At 36.6% G+C, this 21159-nt stretch overlaps 1 protein-coding gene across 18 annotated transcripts in view; it reads left to right on the top strand.

Annotated features, from left to right (window-relative positions):
* LOC106872104 (uncharacterized) overlaps positions 1–21159 on the top strand; it is a 361913-nt gene that overhangs the window by 319401 nt on the left and 21353 nt on the right. For 15 of the 18 annotated variants that reach the window (XM_089347005.1, XM_089347013.1, XM_089347015.1 and 12 more), the window contains one exon: positions 9443–9566. The gene's annotated coding sequence lies outside the window, so the exon portion shown is untranslated. Of the gene's footprint in view, positions 1–9371; positions 9567–21159 lie in introns of all 18 variants that reach the window. The other 3 variants (XM_089347010.1, XM_089347011.1, XM_089347019.1) reach the window with 1 other exon arrangement.

The raw sequence follows: 21159 nt of genomic DNA, 5'->3' as shown, positions 1-21159 counted from the left end.
TTCGGGGTTGATAAAATAAAGTACTTGTCAGGTATTGGGGTTGATGTAATCAACTACTCCTTCCTCTAAAATTTCAGGCCTTGTGCCTGTATTAGAAAAAAATTATTTTTATTATTGTTATTATGCTTATCATCATTAGGCAATGACTTGACAGTATTGTTAGCACATAGGGCAAAAATGCTTAGCTGTGTTCTGAGTTCAAACTTTGCCGAGGTCAGCTTTGCTTTGCTGGCTTTGTACCAAAATGTGAAACCATTATAAGTCTTAGACTTTCTACCAAATCATCATCAACCAAGAATGTGTTTTGCAACCATATTTCACTCAACACACACACACAAATATACACATATGTACCTACGTACATGCATACGCTCATTTTAATATAGTCTATTACTATTGTGGATGATAAAATAAGACAGGAAGTGGAAGGAGGAGGAGGAGGGTGGGTACTGAATTTGGAGCCTGGAAGTAAGTGTCTCAAAATTAGGTCAGACCTCTATGTTCAGACATGTTTCTAACTGTGTACACCTCTTGGCAGCTCTACAGAAAATGTCTTATATGTGTGGATGTGTGAGTGAGTTTTAATCTAGTCTCCCATTTCTTCTACATACATACATATATATATATATATATATAGAGAGAGAGAGAGAGAGAGAGAGGGCTCCCTTTACATTCCCCTCCCCACCAATACTTTTCTTTGGTTCCCTCTCTCTCTCTCAGTCCTCCTTCCCTCACCACCACTTTCTCCCACTATCTTGCTCTTCCTTCTCTCTGCCTTTATATTGCACTCCTCCTCTTCCTCCTCTCCCCTATTCTACCATCTCCTGTCACTCCCTCTCTAATTGTCTCTCAACCCTGCCTCTTTCCCCTTTCACATGCCATATTCACATCTCTCTCTCTCACCCCCCCATCCTACCATTGTCTTGAAATTACCTCATGGACTTTCTTTAAACTTTCATCTCTACTCTTTCATTTTCCATTCATTCTGCCATTCTCTCTACTCTCTCACACTACAACTGTTTTACATACACATACACACACACACACACACACACACCCCTTCCAGTTAATGCTATGCATTTAATTTCCTCTGTTCCTTTGTTGTATTTAACCTCCTACTCGCCCCCCCCCTCTTACTACTACCAGCAACTACCCACCTATTTCATCCATGACCAGCACTGAGCACCCCAACAATGAACCAAGAATGGAAGGAAGCCCGACGTCTGTATGGCCTTTTGGCATGCTAGAAATAGCAGCAAAATTCCTTCAAATCCCATCCTGCTGTCCTAGAAAATGAACACAGATGATATAGGCCCTAGTCTTTACCCTGTTTTCCCTGCATAAGACTAAACAGTCACAAATGGAATGTCCATTAATTGTGAAATCCTTGACCATCATTGCCGTGTGTTATGACAAGGTTTTTGGTGTTCAATGTGCCATTAGTATTGTGTAGAGGCAATATTTCAAAAATAGTTGGTGTGGATTAGTTATTGTTTCTTGTCTGACAGGAAGTAGTTCACTGGATTTTGAACAATTAATTCTAGATCATTCTTTTACTGCTTAACCATTTTTTAAAAATCATATTTCTGTTGAAATACATTGTATCTGTTTCAGTTTATTTTGAAAATAATAAAGAATTTAGCAAATTAACTTTGTCATTATTTAGCTGATGTTTGGAATGTAAATTAGCATGAGATTAATTACAGTTTTAATCTAGATCACTTTAACCCTTTTGGAACCATATTTCTGTTGAAATATACTGTCTTTGTTTCCATTAATTTTGGAAATGATGACTTTTATAAAATAATTGTCATTATTAAGCTGGTGTCTGTAGCATAAGTTAAAATGAAATATTAATGGAGAGTTTTAATTTTGATCATTTTAAAACAGGATATATGTATCATAGAATCAAGGGCAATGTTTGGCAGGTTGGTGTCAAAAGGGTAAATTCTGTCTCCAGAAACACAAGTATTCTTTTATTCTTTTACTTGTTTCAGTCATTTGACTGCACCCATGTTGGAACACTGCCTTAGTACTTATTCTATCAGACTCTTTTGCTGAACTGCTAAGTTGCAGAGAGGAAAACACACAAACAAGCAGTGATGGAGGGACAAACACAAACACAAAGTCACACGCACATTGATATACACATATAAATATATATATACTACAGGCTTCTTTCAGTTTCTGTCTCCCAAGATCACTCACAAGGCTTTGGTCAGCCTAAGGCTCAAGGTGCCATGCAGTGAGACTAAAACCAGAACCATGTGGTTAGGAAGCAAGCTTCTTACCACAAAGTTGAGCCTGTAACTTTGTTTAAATACAGACTTCTTACCAGTTCATATATATACTTGAGGTATATTTGAACCCACAAGAAAGTCCTTCACTGTATTTTGGCATGAAGAGAATTTCTTGCTATAAACAGACAGGTGTAAACACATCAAGTCATTTGCAGCGTTCTCAAACCAGACTGGTGGATGCATGCATTTTGGAGTGGTTATCTCCTCTTCGGCACTACTGACCAGAAAGGTAGATACTATGAACTGACAAATGGGAAACAGGTCCCTCATATTATATTCTCGTCATTTATACAGTGCATTAGTTGTCAGCTCACCATAAATAAAATGCAGGGTGAAAGCGCTAAGCAGTGATGTGTATAAATACAAACTTTTGTTACCCATTTAAATATGCTTGAGATATGTTTAAACCTGTAAGAAAGCAATTCTCTGTGTTTTGTCATGGAGAAAATTTCTTGCTCTGGACATGAATTTCTTATGTCCATTCCTTTGTACAAGCAAAATTTCTCTACCCAGCCAGCAGAAACCAATATTTATAAGTTGGTGTCAAAGAGAGACAACTTTACTTTTCTGTTATTTTAGTCAGTGGAGGGGAGGGGAGTACAAGGTTTTCTCTTGTTGGAGGTCAACATCTGTGAGAAGAACTGGTAGGGGAAAGAATTTCAGAAGCCTGCAAGCAGTCTTGGGAGGCATATTTGGGCAAAATATTTCGTGTGGTATTTCGGTCCATAAGACACTATTGGAATGACAAGAGAAGAAAGAGATTGATGAACTTGGGTGGCAGTGATAAACATATTTCCTAGTTGAGAGGAACAGAGTCAATTGTTGTAGCTATATAAAAAAAAATGTGTCTGTGTGTGTGTATATATATATATATATATATATATATATATATATATATATATATATATTTGTGTGTGTGTGTGTGTGTATATATGACTTGCTAGTCTGAGCTTGTGAATGTAACTTATTAATAAGTGGAACTTTGCCAATCAGTCTAATGACCTTCTTCTGGATGTGCAACAGTACTCCTCTAATGTGAGTGTTACTTAAATTTTGTAATCAGAGCTAAAGTACTTTAACCCCTCAGGTAACTCAGTGTTTTGGAGGCTTAGTATTAAAATTGAAATGGAAAAATGTATCTTGTTTCAGTTATTTGGTGTTGCTCCTGAGTTCATAAATAAACTCTACTAATTTTACTTTTTCTCACCATTAGTTTTCAACTGCTTGAGTGATATCAACATAGCTACCTCCTCTTCCTCCTCTTCCTCCTCCTCCTCCTCCTTCTTCTTCTTCTTATTCTTCTTCTTCTTCTTCTTCTTCTTCTTCTTCTTCTTCTTCTTCTTCTTCTTCTTCTTCTTCTTCTTCTTCTTATGTAGGTAGTGAGCTGGTAGAATCATTAGCATGCTCGGCAAAATGCTTAATGGCAGTTTGTCCATCTTTACGCTCTAAGTTTGAATTCCACCAGGATCAACCTTACCTTTCATCCTTTCAGACTTGATGTAATCAACTGCCTACCCCATCACCTCAAAATTTCAAACTTGTATGCCTATAGAAGAAACAATTATTATTATTATTATTATTATTATTATTAAGGCAGAATCGTTAGCATGCAGGCAAAATGCATAGCAGTATTTCACCCATCGCTAGAGTCTGAGTTCAAATGCCGCCAAGGTTGACTTTGCCTTTCATCCTCTCGGGGCTGATAAATTAAATACCAGTGAAACATTGGTGGTCGTTGTAATCAGCTAGTCCCCTCCCCCAAAATGTCAGGCCTTGTGCCTTTAATAAAAAGGATTATTATTATTATTATTATTAGTAGTAGTAGTAATTTGGACATAATGCTTAGTAACATTTCTTTTGGCTCTTCACATGTTAAGTTCAAATCCTCACATGGCAACTTTGCCTTTCATCCTATCGGGGGTTGATAAAATAAAGTACCAGTTGCATACTGGGGTTGACGTAATCAACTAGCCCCTTTCTACAAAACTTTAGGCCTTGTGCTTGTAGTAGAATGGACCATTGTTGTTGTTACTTTATTATTATTATTATTATTATTATTATTGCCAAACACTTCCAGGATTTAAAATGCTCCCAGAAAACACCCTAACAAACATTGAATATATGGATGAAGGGGTAGTGCTGAGTTGCCTGTCTTTTACTTGAGTGAGTAAAATACTTCAGCTTCGATTACAAAAGCTTAAGTGAAACTCACATTAGAGGAGTACTGTTGGACATTCAGAAGAATGTCCAACAGTAATAAGTTACATTCACAAGCTCAGACTTGAAGTTATATGTACACACACACACGCCCATATATATATAGAGAGAGAGACCTGAAACTCTTAAATCCAGATAATACCAAATAACAATTCTCATTCAGTTTTAAATTGACTTAGAACATCCTACAAATGAGCTGATATTATGAATATTAATTCTACAGTAATCATTTTAGAATTAGGATTTAACATACTAACATCATCATCATCATCATCATCGTTTAACGTCCGCTTTCCATGCTAGCATGGGTTGGACGATTTGACTGAGGACTGGTGAAACCGGATGGCAACACCAGGCTCCAGTCTGATTTGGCAGAGTTTCTACAGCTGGATGCCCTTCCTAACGCCAACCACTCAGAGAGTGTAGTGGGTGCTTTTACGTGTCACCCGCACAAAAACGGCCACGCTCGAAATGGTGTCTTTTATGTGCCACCCGCACAAGCCAGTCCAGGGGCACTGGCAACGATCTCGCTCGAAAATCCTACAGGAGCCAGTCAGGCGGTACTGGCAACGGCCACGCTCAAAATGGTGCATCTCATGTGCCACCCGCACAAGAACCAGTCCAGGGGCACTGGCAACGATCTTACTTGGCTTGCCGGGTCTTCTCACGCACAGCCCATTTCCAAAGGTCTCGGTCCGTAGTCATCGCCTCGGTGAGGCCCAATGTACGAAGGTCTTGCCTCACCACCTCAGCCCAGGTCTTCCTGGGCCTACCTCTTCAGGAAGACATAAACTAATAATCAGAGAATGATTATAAAATGTTAACTTGATACAGGGACCATGGGGCAGGGAACAAGAAGGGATTAGAATCAGGGGTTATTGAAAAAAAGTTGGGGACAGTATGAAAAGGTGATCAGGTGTGTTTGAGATGTTCTGAAATTATTGTTCATTGTTAAGGTGAATGTGGATGGAAGGTATGGAGGAAATGGAACAGGAAGGAGCGTGGGACTAGGGTGGAGAGAAATCTTGAGACAATCATTAAAGGAAAGAGAGTTGTGGTGGTCATGGGAACAGATCAGAGGAGGCGAACAAAGTGAAAAAATGAGAGGTGTTGAGGAGGCAGTGTGGGGAAAATAAGGCAGAGGGTGAGTTCAATGAGGGCAATGAGGAAGAAAGAGATAACAGGTAGGGAGAAGAGGAAGAATAGTATGAATGCTGCAAAAGCATCCCAGATCTGGAGATAGTGAAGATAGGATGGTAAGAGAGGAACAGGGGGAAGCTGTAGGTGAGTCCAAAGAATGCATTTGGAGAAAGAAAGGCCTGGATATAATGTTGTCGCTATCATTTCTTCAACTGTTTTAATTCATAGTGATATGGATTAGCCCAGTCTACTGTTTGGTATATCTCACTAAATCTTATATCATTTCATTTAATCCATCCATATCCAGCCAAGATATTCTACTTGCTTTAAGTTCAAAGTAGCCAGATCTGGCCCTTCACACTTACCCTACAGTGTTATTCTAAACATAAACTTCTACATTGTCAAAATCTTGAAGCTACAAGATAAGTCATGATTAATTCAAAGCAATATGAATAACTAAGCATTATTACATTAACAGAATAATCTGAATGTCAAAGGGTTAACCAGCATTCTTAGGTTTATCATAATTATTTGTCAAGTATTTTGGTCACCTTTTTTTCTGCCATGAGTATTCTTCTGACATTTGGTTACAGATTTCTTCAGAGCAATAAATGGCAGAGTCACAGTGCACTAAATAAAAACAGTTGGGCCCATTTATGTTTGAATTTTAAATCCTGCCTAAGATTGATTTTGCTTTTCATCTTTCCAAGGTCAATAAAATAATGTATTTATCCATATATAACATGCATTTGTACATAATGTGCTCTCCACTTTTTGTTTGTGAATTATGAAATTCCAGAAAAACAGTATGTCACATGAATTACACATAATGTTTGTTTGGTATTACGGTGTATAGAAAAAGAACTGTTTAGTTAGATTTATTATAATTGCTTTAAGAAATTGTTCATATCCCTTCCAAACAACCTTAAAAATATGGAGTAAAGAAAAAGACTCATCTTACAAGCAGTGTGGAACAACTCTTTGCACTCTGAATCACATTTTGGGAGGGAAAGGCCAATACAAGGGGAGTCATGACAAGGTTCTTGCAGAAATTGTGGATCTTTTTTAAAACGGGGGCCACATTTTTCATTAACGAAACACTTTGAAACTTGGAACACTGGTAGAATGTGTCATATAAAACATCTTTTTCTCTTAGTCTTCTTAAAAAAAAAAGAAATCGATAAATTATTCCATGTTAAAGTTATCGTATTTCTGTAATTTCAACCAATCACTGACGTCCATTCAGCCGATATACATTAAGTGCCGACTACATAAACAAACGATTCTGAAACAATTAACCCTAACCCTAACCCTAACCCTAACCCTAACCCTAACCCTAGAGTTAGGGTTAGGGTTAAAGCAAATTTAAAATGAAAAAAGCAAATAAAACGAAGAATCATTTGTTTATGTAGTCGGCACTTAAAGTATATCGGCTGAATGGACGTCAGTGATTGGTTGAAATTATCGAAATAAGACAATTTTTACATGAAATAAATTCGAATACAAAAATATTTTTCTGTTCTATAACGCAAAATAAATAAGTATACGAAGTTTGAAAGTCTTTCCATACAAAAAACACTACATAAAACATTAATGAAAAATGTGGCCCCCGTTTTAAAAAAGATCCGAAATTGTCAAGTGGACTGATCTGCAAAGAGTGAAGGCTTAATATCAACCAAAGGGTGTCATATTCCTAAAGAAAGGTGACAAGGCTCGCAAAGTAAAGGCAAATGGAAGGGGACACCATTTTCTATTTTACATTTAGCCTCAGGCTGGGAGATGCAAGTAAACCTGAGGGGCAGATCTGTCTTCTCAGAGGAGATAGTGGTAACATTACTCCAACATGACATGTTCCTGCTCTACAGAAATGCTAAAAACAATCATTGTGGTCAAACTTGCAGTACCCTGGGAAGACAAACTCAATATTTGCTACCTGGTAAAAAAATTGAAATATCAGCACTTAGTCAATGAGGCCCTTGTGCAGAATGTGGCCTCATTCCCCATTGAATTTAGCTGCCACGGCTTTCTATCTAAGCCAGTGCACTGACAACTGAAGAAAGCCATCAAGGAAACAGGAACAGCAGCTGAAACTAGCTCAAAATGGCTATGGTTGATAAGAGACCACAAGTGAAACCCTTTTGTAGGTGAAGACTAGCTCAGTCCTTGCTGTGCCCCACTCAGATAAGGTTTATAGGTTAAGTGGCAAAATGCTTGTGATCCTGAGATACCTGCTGACAATACAGAAGGGTTTCCAGCATCACAATAGATTTAGAAGAGCTTGGAAAAGCTCTTGAGTGACTCCTGTAGCTTCTGTGTGGGAAAAGCATCTCTGATGTTTATTTCACCATTACACCTGTGCTGAAGATTGATGACTGTTAATTCCACAGGACATGCACCTGGCCTGGTGTGCCAAACATTATAATTATCATAGAAAAATTTCACATTATTTTAGTGAAAATATAGTTAATGATCTCCTAAGGTAAGTTCTTATGCTATATTGGTAACGGTTGCTACATCCTCTGGAAAAATTATTATATCTATATATATGTATATATATGTGTGTGTGTGTGTGTGTGTATATATATATATATATGTGTGTGTGTGTGTGTATATATATATATGTGTGTATATGTGTGTGTGTGTATATATAGTTGAAAGATGAACTTTAATGACGGGAAACTAAAATGATGTATATTATTTATTGAGAGCTTGTTTTTATTTTTAGCTTGTGCTTAAAATAAACCACTTATCTCTAGATTTTGTATCTTAGTTTATTCTTTTTCTATCACTTAACAGAAGAAATGAAATTTCTCATTGGTAGCTCTGTAATGCCTTGTACTACTACTTAGTAAATTTTGTGTCAGTAGTAAGATAGCCTGAATTGGATTAAATCTGCTTAGTAATCCCTTTTTGTAGTTACTGCCTTGGTAGCTATAAAGAAACATAAAACTAAAGTTTATGATTTTGTAGTCTATTTTCTTAATGTGTTTTGTTATTTTCTCAAGAGTCAAAAGCATCTTTTACCAAAAATAAGGTTTATCTTGTCCTCTGTTTTATGAAGTAATGTTTGGACAATAAGTTGAGCCAGTTTGCTGTCAGATATTTATTTTTTATTTTATTTATTTATTTATTGTTGTTGATCTTTGAAATATCTGCTCTCATTCACCATCATTATCGTTATCATCTAGTGTCTGCTTTCCATGTTCACATGGGTTGAGCAGTTTGACAGTGTCCGACAAGCTTCAGAGCTGCATCAGGTCCCATGTCAGCTTTGAAATGCTGGATGCTCTTCTTCTTCACACCAAACACTTTACAGTGTGTACTGGGTGCTTTTTTTTTTTTTTCTTCATGACATTGGCATTAATGGGGTTACCAAGTAACTTGCAAGACAAAATAAAGTGGAAGGAAAAAAAACCCTTGACTGAGTGGGGAATGTATTTGAACGACGTGGTTTTATGCCAGGCTAAATAAAGTATGTTAGAGGGACAAGTGCAGATGTCATGCTATAAAGGAGATACATGGCTACCCTGCATTATGCAAGGATGGGTAGAGGTAAACTGAAAGGGAGATAAAGATGGTGGTGACAGGGTGCACGAGGATTTTACTTATTCATTTATTTGTTTCATTTTAATTTATTTCATCTACATAATTATTATTTCTATTGGCGTCGTATCTGAAGAATGCATTCATGTAAATGAATGCTATGAGGTGTAGCATCTATTTTTTTTTTTATAATATTTTTTTAATATTTTGTGTTTATATTTATGTATTTTGTTTGTTGCCAGGAATGATTCCAAATAAAAATGAATGGGGCGCATGGTATCGGACTCCTAAAAGACACTCCCTTACAAATGTAGTTAACAATCTATCGTATGCTTGGATCAGCTCTGGATTTTCATCTTCACTGTGGTAAGTATAGTGATTCACTAATCTCCTTCTTGGTTTTGTATTTTATAAGCCTCTCTCCATTATAATGCATTAAAGGAACTGAGCTAGCAGAATTGTTAACACATCAGAGAAAATGCTTAGCAGCGTTTTTTTTCCAGATACTCTTTTACTCTTTTACTTGTTTCAGTAATTTTGACTGTGGCCATGCTGGAGCACCACCTTTATTCGAGCAAATCGACCCCAGGACTTATTCTTTGAAAGCCTAGTACTTATTCTATCGGTCTCTTTTGCTGAACCGCTAAGTTACGGGGACGTAAACACACCAGCATCGGTTGTCAAGCGATGTTGGGGGGACAAACACAGACACGCAAACATATACACACACATACACATATATACATATATACGACAGGCTTCTTTCAGTTTCCGTCTACCAAATCCACTCACAAGGCTTTGGTCGGCCCAAGGCTATAGTAGAAGACACTTGCCCAAGGTGCCACGCAGTGGGACTGAACCCGGAACCATGTGGTTGGTAAGCAAGCTACTTACCACACAGCCACTCTTTACATTCCAAGTTCAAATCCCACAGATCAACTTTGCCTTTCATCCATTTAGGGTCAGAAGGGTACCAGTCAAGTACTGGGATAAATGTAATCAACTTGTCCTTTCTCCTCAAAATTGCTGGCTTAGAACCCTGCAATGAGGCAGCATCCTGTTCAGTGTAGAATGTTGTGTCAGTCTATTATACACTATAGAAATTGAATAACCAGACTTAGGGCTCAAGAGGGAAAAAAAACTGATAAGCTGTCTTCTACTTTAGCCTCAAGCTGGCCAAAGCCTTGTGAGTGGATTTGGTATAAGGAAACTGAAAGAAGCCCATAGTATATATATATGTATATATATACACCATAAGCTTCTTTCAGTTCCCTTATGCCAAATGGAAACTGAAAGAAGCCCATAGTATATATATATATATATATATATATATATATATATATACACACTATAGGTTTCTTTCAGTTTCCTTATACCAAATCCACTTTCGTATGTGTGTCTTTCTTTGTCCCCACCACCACCACTTGACAACCAGTGCTGGTGTGTTTATGTTCTTGTAACTTAGCAGTTTGGCAAAAGAAACTGATAGAATAAGTGCCAGACTTTAAAAATAAGTTCTGAGATTGATTCGTTCAACTAAAATTTCTCCAAGATGGTACCCCAGCATGGCTGCAGCCTAATGACTGAAACGAGTAAAAAAATAAAAGATAATGAATTAACCGTTTTGCGGGCAGGTAATCTTCCCTTTCTTTTTAAATCCTTGAGATGTGGGTGAATAATGTACAGGAAACTATAAAAAAAGACGAAATCTTTAAACAAGTCATCATCATCATCCTCTTAACATCCACTCTTCCATGGTGACATGGCTCGAACAATTCATCAAGGCAAATTTTCTAGGGCCAGATGCCCTTCTTGTCACTAACCCACTTCTTTCCAAGTAAGGTAATATTTCCCTATCTTTTATCTTTTACTTGTTTCAGTTATTAGACTGTGGCCATGCTGGGGCATGACCTTGAATTTGTAGTTGAATGAATCAACCCCAGTACTTATTTTTTAAGCCTGGTACTTATTCTATTCATCTCTTTTGCCAAACTGCCAACTTACAGGGACACAAACACACCACCATCTGTTGTTAAGCAGTGGTGGGGGACAAACACAAACACACACACAAATATATATATATATATATATATATATATATATATATATATATGGGAGAATTTACGAAAACAACAACAGACGAAGATAGGTGGTGTAAACAACAAATGGATGTATTTGTTTAACACTCGGGAATAGAGAAAGTTTTTGACGTTTCGAGCCTACGCTCTTCAACTGAAAGGAACACAGAAAGAAATAAGGAGAGAAGCAAGGAGAAAAAAAATATAAATGTAGTGGTCAGCGATCTATCGGGTGTTCTGTAAAGATTTCCCCTGACCCACTTCCGGTTATTGCAGGAAATAGAACTCAAACAGGTATAATCATACATATCACATTGTAAATTGGAGCTTTCCACTAGTATTCATTTGTCTCTTACAGCTACTGAAGTGGACTATGGTGTTATAATGGAGGCAGTTGAAAGGTCATACACCAAAAGAGACTTTCAATGAAATGAAAGTTTATAGTGATGATGCACCATCATACGATGTAGTCAAGCACTGGCATCACCATATCAAATGTGGTCAGACATCAGTGGAAACTGCTCCCATTCCTGGACGACACCATTCATAAAGTGGAAGCTACCATTTTGGAAGATCATCAGCAACTAGCCTAAGAAGTGGAGATAAGTGTAGAGTCCATGGAAAAAATCGTTCACAACCATCCGCACATGTGAAAGTTATTTGCACAATGGATTCCCTGGATGCTCACACCTTTTCAGAAGCAAGAAAGAATCAATTGCTCCCAGGTTCTTTAGGCAATGTGCAAGGAAACGAGGAGGACTTTTTTGGCAGACTTATCACACAGGATGAAACATGGGTCCATCACTATGAACCTGAGACTAAAGTCCACTCGAAGCAATGGAAGCATGATAACTCACCCCCTCCAAAGAAGTTTCGTGTCCAATCCTCAGCAGGCAAGGTGATGCTCACAGTCTTTTGTGACCGGTGCAGAGTAGTGATGATAGATTTTCTGGCAAAGGGCACCACAATTAATGGGGCATATTATGCTTCTCTACTGCAGAAATTGTGGGGCGTCATCAAAGTAGAGATGTGTATTATTGCTAATAATAGTATTGGTGATGGCAATAATGCGACCCTGATGAGATGGAGTATCCAGAAATTTGTAATATGTTGTAATTTGTTACAATATTTTACGAGACATCTTATGATGTGGTTTATTTTTCCGGGATACCCTATTGAAATGTGCATAGGTTTGGCTTATTGTGGTTGTTTCTGTTATTATAATTGTTGCTGCAATAAAGTATCTTCAATGCATTGATTTTGAGCTCTATCCTTTAAGAGACATGTATACATATATACATATATATATATATATATATATATATATATATATATATATATATATATATATATATATATATATATATATATATATTGTTTTTTTCTTCTTGTTTTTGCCTTTGTGAGTTACAAGTAATGCTATCTGTTGGAGTCTCAGCTTTTTTAGCTGCTATTTCTGAACTTCGGTATATGGTGAAGCAAATATTTGCTGATCCCTTAATTATGTTTATTTATTTATTTATTTATATATATATATATATATATATATATATATATATATATATATATATATTAATTATTGCAAGGATATAAATACCTCTTAGAGGGATGTTAGCATCCAAGTTCCCCTGTTTTATCCAATGTATCAGTGAAATATTAAAAAGATATTAGTTTCTCATTGATGCAGATGGGTATATTGTCATTTATATATAAGAAAAGAAAATGGAGAAAACGACAGATAGACATCAATTTCTTATAACCTACAATTGTTTCCATATTCAATGAATTCAAATATCAAATAATTAAATTGAATTAAAGATGTAATTAAGATGTAATTTGAATACACTGAATTGAACATTTCATCAGGGTTAGAAATTGACTGAAAAAAAGGAATCCCATTTCAATGGATCGAGTGATTAGTGTCAGATTCAACAGTAAATTCAGATGTGTGTTCATGTGTATATTAGTGTTCTTAACAGTAAACAATAACTATAGTTTAAATAATATAAATTAAAAATTAGTGATTAATTATTAAAACTGGCAGTTATGACTAAGTGACTTAGAAAAATTCTTAAGTAGCTAAAAAGCTATACTAGCATTCATATTCTCACAAGTAATAACGAAAATTTAAGAATAAATTGTTTTGCTTATCATTAACTGTATTGAAGTTATTGTTTATCCAATCTTAGGGTTCTTTTACTTTTCAAATATATTAACATGCACACAAATAAAATTAGAAAAATAATAAAACAAAATAGCATATACGCAAGTAACGTTTTTTTTGTTTTTTTTTTAAGAACATTAATTTACACTCACGCATGCATCTGAATTTAATGTTGATTCCGACAATGATCACTCGATCTATTGGGATGTGATTCCTTTTTTTGGTCAATTTCTAACCCTGACAAAATGTTCAATTCACTGTATCCAATTACATCTTTAATTTAATTTAATTATTCGATATTTGGATTTGTATTAATAAATTGATGTCTATCTGTCGATTTCTCCATTTCCTTTTCTTATATATAGGTTAGTAGAGTTAGAGGTTTGAATAACCAGCTAAGGGATAAGAATATCTGTTTTACTACCAGTATAAATTACCTATGTTACCCCTGGGCATACATATGCAAGCATATTATGCTCGTAGGGTACAAGCAATATCAAAAATAAACAAGAGTTTATCAGGAAACAAATTTAAATTAAGCAGGAAATGGAGTAATTCTTGATCAACAACAAATTGACTACCATCGATTTTTATTTTTTAATACAAACCTTTAGCCCATCTAACAGCCGTTTCTGCCTCTAATGTCCAACAGCACTGCCAAAGAAAATTCTAAGAATAATATTCGTCATATTCTATAGCACATCCGATTTGGAACATATAGAATGTAACAAATATTATTCTCAGAATTTTCTTTGGCAGTGCTGTCGGACATTGAAAGCAGAAACAGCAGTTAGATGGGATAAAGTTTTGTATTAAAAAATAGAATGAGCCTTTCGTGAACACACTGACATGAAGCATTAGGGGCTACTATGTTACTTTTGAACATTTAGATCTATAAATATACCATTCTAAATATATGTCATAATGGTATGCAAATCATGGGAATTTTGCAAGAAAGCATGCAGTGGGACCCTCTAGTGACAATGAGACGATAAGTGCAGCTTGGCATGACTAACTGGACTTTCAGCCTTTTTTTCCCCCTGATTCTGGAAGCAAACACGCATTCACATGAAAAGCGGGAGAGAGATTACAATTTATTGATTGAACATCATCATCATCATTTAACATCCGTTGTCCATATTGGCATGGGTTGGACGGCATGACCTGAGCAGGCAAGCTGGGAAAGCAGTGTGCAGCACCAAGCTCCAGTTTGATTTGGCATGGTTTCTGTGGCCCTTCTTAATGCCAACTACTTTACAGAGGGTGCTGGGTGCTTGTACATGGCACTGCACAGGCACTTTTACATGGTGCCACATGGGCACTTTTACATGGTGCCACATGGGCACTTTTACCTGGCATCGCGCAGGCACTTTTATGTGACACTGCCATGAGTGCTTTATACCACCAAAAGGATCAGTCTTAACACTTCTGCTGCAGGGTTATGGGTCTTACACGTAAAGAGAAGCATTTACATATATGTAAACAGAATGAGGGGAGGAGGGATAGAAAGACATGGCCAGGGATAAGATATGGAAACATCAGATGTCAAATAAGCCAGTAACTCGGAAAAGGCAGTGTCAAAATGACTGTACCAAAATGTCTTTTAACCTTTCCATGCTTCAACATGTTAATTTTTGACATTAATGCTCGGCCAATAAGAGAATACCTGGCATTGACCAATGGCAAAAACAACCAAGTCATTGCTTTGCCTGTGTACCACTGGCAACCAACATTCTACCTGCAGAAGGATTAATGACTAGCTGCTAAGTTGAATGGCTGCTAGCCAAAGGATTACTAGTTTATTATATCCTCTATCTGATACAGCTTTATGTCCTTGGCAAACCTCACTAAAATTCACATATAATCCACCTTGCTATAAATAATTATCAACTTTCTCAATGGTCATAGCATCAGCAGGAGGCTCTGCAATTCTGTTTCATTAACTCTCTGTAAAAGCTCAAATTTTGCCATGGTTATCATTGAGACTAATGGGTTTCCAGCTGTTGATAAGCTCTAACTGCATTATAGAAGATAAAAGCTTTTATTCACTTGGTGGGCTTAATGGCTTATAAACCATCTATCTCTTATTGCTAAAATAATACAATGGGGATCAAATAAATCTTGGCAAATTAACTTGGAAGCACCTCCCATGTATCTTTTGGCTAACAGATTAGTCCAGAAAAAAGTTTCAGATCCTTCATCTGGTCAGTATGGCAGTCCTTACAAAAGTTAAACAGTTGTTTACTGGTCTGAGTATGTATGTATCAATGGTATAAAATTGGTACATATTACTCAGTGTATCATTTAGTAAACAAAAAAAAAAAAGAATGGATAGCTCAAAACACCACTACACATATTTCAATAGCATGGTTATTTATTACCAAAGCAAAGTAAGTTACATAACTTAATGTAAATCTACGCTTTAGTGAGTGGCTATGTAACAACGCAGATTTGCATAATGTTATATAATTTACTTTGCATTAGTAATAGACACTTGGCCCAGGTGCTGCACAGCGAGACTGAATCTGAAACCATGTGACTGTAAAGGGACCCACACAGCTATGCCTGAACTTATGAGTGAAACAATTTTTTTTTCAAACCTTCATCATCATCATTTAATCATCCATTTTTCCTTGCTAACACAGGCTGGATGGTTTGATGGGATCTGACAAAATGCAGGGCTGCATCATGCTCCACTGTCTGCTTTGGCATCATTTCTACAGCTGGATGCCTTTTATAATATCAACCACTTTACAGCATGTAGTTCAGTGATTCCCAACATGGAGCATATGCTCCACTAGTGGGGCCTGGGGAAATTGTGGTAGGGTGTGGTACTGTAGTCACCAGGCACACGATTCTCTTTAAAGTTATTTGCTTTTTTCTTTTCTTAGTCAATAATGTACTTAATAGAGTTACCAGTAGATTCTTTTGTATAAATAATTGTGATAAAATACATTAAAAATGAAGTTGTTTTTTTTCCAACCACCAGTGAGGCATACATTTTTCTGGAAAGTTATAGTTGGAACTAGGGGAAAATAGGCTGGGAAACATTGATGTAGTGGATGCTTCTTTGTCACCAAGTAAGACAACAGAAAAGGGAGAGTACCCTCAAGTGAGTTGGAGTAATATCTGGTTCCAACATTTCTTCTGCTTATATAGTTGAATGGATGCAGGGAAAGGTGTATATCTGATGAAACTAAACTAATCAACACAATATTTATCATAACTAATTTTTGTCACTGTAACAAAAAAAAAAAAGAATTTTAATTGTCGCATTACAAATGAAACTGGGAATCCATATTCAGACTTCGTAAATATTAAGAATTTGTGAGTTGACAACCTTACTAGTGCCAGTGCCATAACAACAACAACAAAATACCCAGTATACTCTGTATAAAGTGGTTGGTATCAGCAAGGGCATCCGGCCATAGAAATTGTCAAAACTGATACTGGAGCTCAGTGCAGAGCCACTGGCTTTTCACATTCTGTCAGACCACCCAACCCATGCTAATATGGAAGACAGACTCTATGTGGTGGTGGTAGAAGCAGTGCAGCTGCTGTTGCTAGCAGCAGCAGCAGTAGTAGTAAATATCTATGCCTCTGTAGATCCCCTAACTTAAAGATTAAGTATCACACTGTAAAAATTAAGGTTAGTAAACCAAGTAGACAGCATCTTCTGCACAGAATATGACTTCTTGGTGCATAAAAATAAAGGCAAGACTGACTGTGGCATCAATGAGGAGAGGAAAAGGAAATTGAGTTCTTTGTTTTGTTCTTGGTGTTTTTTTTCTTTTCTTTCTTAAAACATATCTATAAATATACTTTTAGCTTGGAATGAGAATTCTTTATATTTCCTGTAGATACTTATTTTTGATTACACTGGACCTCTTTTTTTATTTTCTTAGCCTTTGGGCTGATATGCTTAAAATAATGTGTGTGTGTGTATTGTAGATTGGATGTACAGTCTGATCTGCACTTATTATTGGTACAAATTTTTTAATGGTTTTGACTGACATCTCTGTCAAATGTGAAGCAGGAATGAGGGACTTGAAAAGCTCTAAAGTGTCATCATCATCATCGTTTAATGTCCGCTTTCCATGCTAGCATGGGTTGGACGATTTGACTGAGGACTGGTGGATCAGGTGGCTACACCAGGCTCCAATCTGATTTGGCAGAGTTTCTACAGCTGGATGCCCTTCCTAACACCAACCACTCTGAGAGTGTAGTGGGTGCTTTTACATGCCACCGACACAAAGGCCAGTCTGGGTGTACTGGCAACGGCCACGCTCAAAATGGTGTATTTTACGTGTCACCTGCACAGGAGCCAGTCCATCGGCACTAACAACAATCTCGCTCGAATGTCTTTTCATGTGCCAGGAAGGCGACATTGGTAACGATCACGCTCAAATGGTGCTATTTATGTGCCACCGGCACGGAAGCCAGACAGCTGCTCTGGCAACGATCACGCTATACTAATTCATGTCTTGCTCTCATAGTCACAATACTGGTACCTATAATGTCATTTGTACTCTTACCCTTTCAGTCAGTATTCTAGTATCATAAACTGTGAACCTCTGCTTTAACATCATATGGGGGCACACATACACATACCAACCAACCCATGCTAGCATGGAAAAATGATGTTAAATGGTAATGGTATATACATATACATACAAACATTTGTATGAGTTCCTGTAAAGTTATGACACTGCGTGTGTTTTAGGCACAGACATGGTTTCATGGTTACAAAGTTTGCATTGGAACCACATGATTCTGGGTTCATTCCCACTGATGTCTTCTACAATAGCCATAGGTCAATCAATACCATGTGAGTGAAATTGAAAAGTTGATACACAGAAACTGGAAGTGGCCCATGATACATGTGTATATATGTGTGTCTTGGTATGTATGTGCTGTTTATAAATCAAGGTTGCCATTCATTCAGTGTTGTTTGTTTGCAATCTTCTAATGAGAGAAGTCATTAACCCTTTTGTTACCATATTGATGTACACTGCCTTTGTTTCAATTAATTTCAAAAACATTGAAGAATTTAATAAAACAACTGTTGTTATTATTAAGCTGGTATTTGGAACATAAATTCACATGAAATTCAGATGGAGGGTTTTAATTTAGATCACTTTAAACCTTTTGTTACCATATTTCTGTTGATACAGTCTTTGTTTCAATTAATTTTGAAAATATTGAAGAATTTAGTAAAATAACTGTTGTTATTATTAAGCTGGTATTTGGAACATAAATTCACATGAAATTTGGAGGGAGGGTTTTAATTTAAATCACTTTGAAACAGGAAGTTTGTATCATAGAACCAGAAACTGTCTTGTACAGGTTCGTATCAAGAGGGTTAAAAAAATCTGTCCCAAAACTGCTAATCTGAAAGAAAAAAAATAGATGCAAACCAAAACATTATACAGTAGTGTTTTTGTTTCAGTTCAGACAGAATCACATTATATACAAGATTGGTTGCCTTTCGTGTCATTGCCTATGAAAATATTTTATTACATACTTCTATACTATAGTTCTGCTTATGTATGAGGTGATTAAGATCATCAAACAAGATGAAGTAGACATTACTTATATAAATATTTCTTAATTTTAATTGGCTGTTGTTGTTTTTGGAGTGAAGAGCCTTAATTATTTTAGTCATAATTTTTTTTTATATTCATGTACAATGATATTTAACGTGGAAAAACTTTTCACTATGAAAATAGTCTTGGGAGAATTTTCTCCTCGTAGATAATGTGTAAAAGCACATTGGGCTATGAATGATGTCATGAGATTGTGGGACGCATGCATTTCTGTGTTTTTGCACATCATCAGCTGCAACTACCAAATTCATCCTTCGCACTCCTATCAAAACAGTAGTTCTGATACATAAGAACAGCCAACAGTAAATCTGCTAACATGTATAAGCTTGGTCAAGCTGGAATTGATTGAACAGAGTTGCACAAAGGAACGTTGAATAAAATATATACTTGTACAATGATTAAAGTAATATGTATTTTTTTTTTCTTGTGACCTGTGTACTATCAACAGCAGTAGAAGTAACTGGTATTAACCCAAGAATAATAATAATCCTTTTTACTATTGGCACAAGGCCTGAAAATTGGGGGAGGGAAATAGTCGACTACATCAACCGCAGTGTTTCACTGGTACTTAAAATTTATCAACCCCGAAAGGATGAAAGGCAAAATTGACCTTGGCAGAATTTGAACTCAAAACATAGCGATGGGTGAAATACCTCTAAGCATTTCGCCTGACATGCTGACGATTCTGCCAGTTCGCCTTCTTCATAATTATAATAATGATAATAATAAATGGAGTGAGAAAAGATATTTAAACCAGGTTTGTAAATAAATGGTGTGTATGTGTATTATTTGTTCATTCTACATCCCTGTTTTCTATGCTTGCATCAGTTAAATAAATATATTATTGAGACATCTGTTTGTTTGTGTGTGTGAATTTTACAAATGGGAGAGATACACTAATTCAGTATATAAGACAGAGTTTTTACATTTTTATTAACCAAGAAGCTTCAGTGACTCAAGTGCCTAAAGTCTGATGCTAATGCACTGAGCAAACTGTTTAGTAAGTTCAATACATATATTTATTAGTCTGGAACTTTAGCCCTTTGTGTTAAATATAGTTCATTGGTTAATTATTTATGGATGTATGGATGGATGGATGGCTCAGTGGTTAGAGCATCAGGCTCACAATCATGAGGTTGTGTGTTTGATTCCTGGACAGGGCTGTGTGTTGTGTCCTTAAGCAAAACAGTTCACTTAGCTGTAGAAATGAGTTGTGACATCACTGGTGCCAAATTGTATCAGCCTTTGCCTTTCTCTTGGATGACATTGGTGGAATGGAGAGGGGAGTCTGGTATGCATGGGTGACTGCTGGTCTTCCATAAACAACCTTTCCCGGGCTTGGGCTTTGGAGGGGAACTTTCTAGGTGTAATCCCATGGTCATTCATGACTGAAGGGGGTATTCATGGAGGGGGCATGCACGCGCGCGCATGCGTTACTTATTCAAAAGTTTAAAAGAAAATATCATCATTTAATGTTCTATTCCATACTAGCATGGGTTAGCGGGCTAAATGCCCTTCCTAATTCCAACCACTTCACAGCATATACGAGTGCTTTTTTTTCCCATGCCACCATGCAGCTTGCAACACTGCCAACTTCAAGAAAGGCAGCTTTATGCTAGGAGATGAGGGGTTGAATTATGAGGGAAAGAGCCAGCCAGAGCAGAACAGGTTTCTCACTGTATAAGAACCACACAGTTACACATATTTTAGAAGAGAGGACAGGGGTGATCAGAGTAGAACAGGGAAAAGATAAAAATAATGGTGATAAAATGTCTGTATGGACCATTGTACATATTTTTTTTTTTTAAACTCTGCACATGCATAACTGTTTGTACATCTCATTTCATGTCTTGTTGCAAAAGGTCAAATGGAATGAGAATTGCTTGCAGAATCTCAAGGGATAAAATCATACAAAAGGACACACTTCATATTTGTCTATATTATCTTTTTATCAACCATTATGACAGAGTAATGATCGTTGTGTACTAAAGTTTACTTATACTAGTTTTCATGTTGGCCCATTATAGATTTTTGCCTATGGAAAGATTTGAAGAGAGCTTTCTTTGCAAGTTAATAACACACACTTTCAGATATTCAACACTATTGTTTTA

This window comes from Octopus bimaculoides, chromosome 2 (genome assembly GCF_046866305.1).
Source record: "Octopus bimaculoides isolate indiv1 chromosome 2, ASM4686630v1, whole genome shotgun sequence".
NCBI classification, from domain to species: domain Eukaryota; kingdom Metazoa; phylum Mollusca; class Cephalopoda; order Octopoda; family Octopodidae; genus Octopus; species Octopus bimaculoides.
Note: the sequence above shows the minus strand (reverse complement) of the source record. Positions and strands in the feature narration are given on the sequence as shown.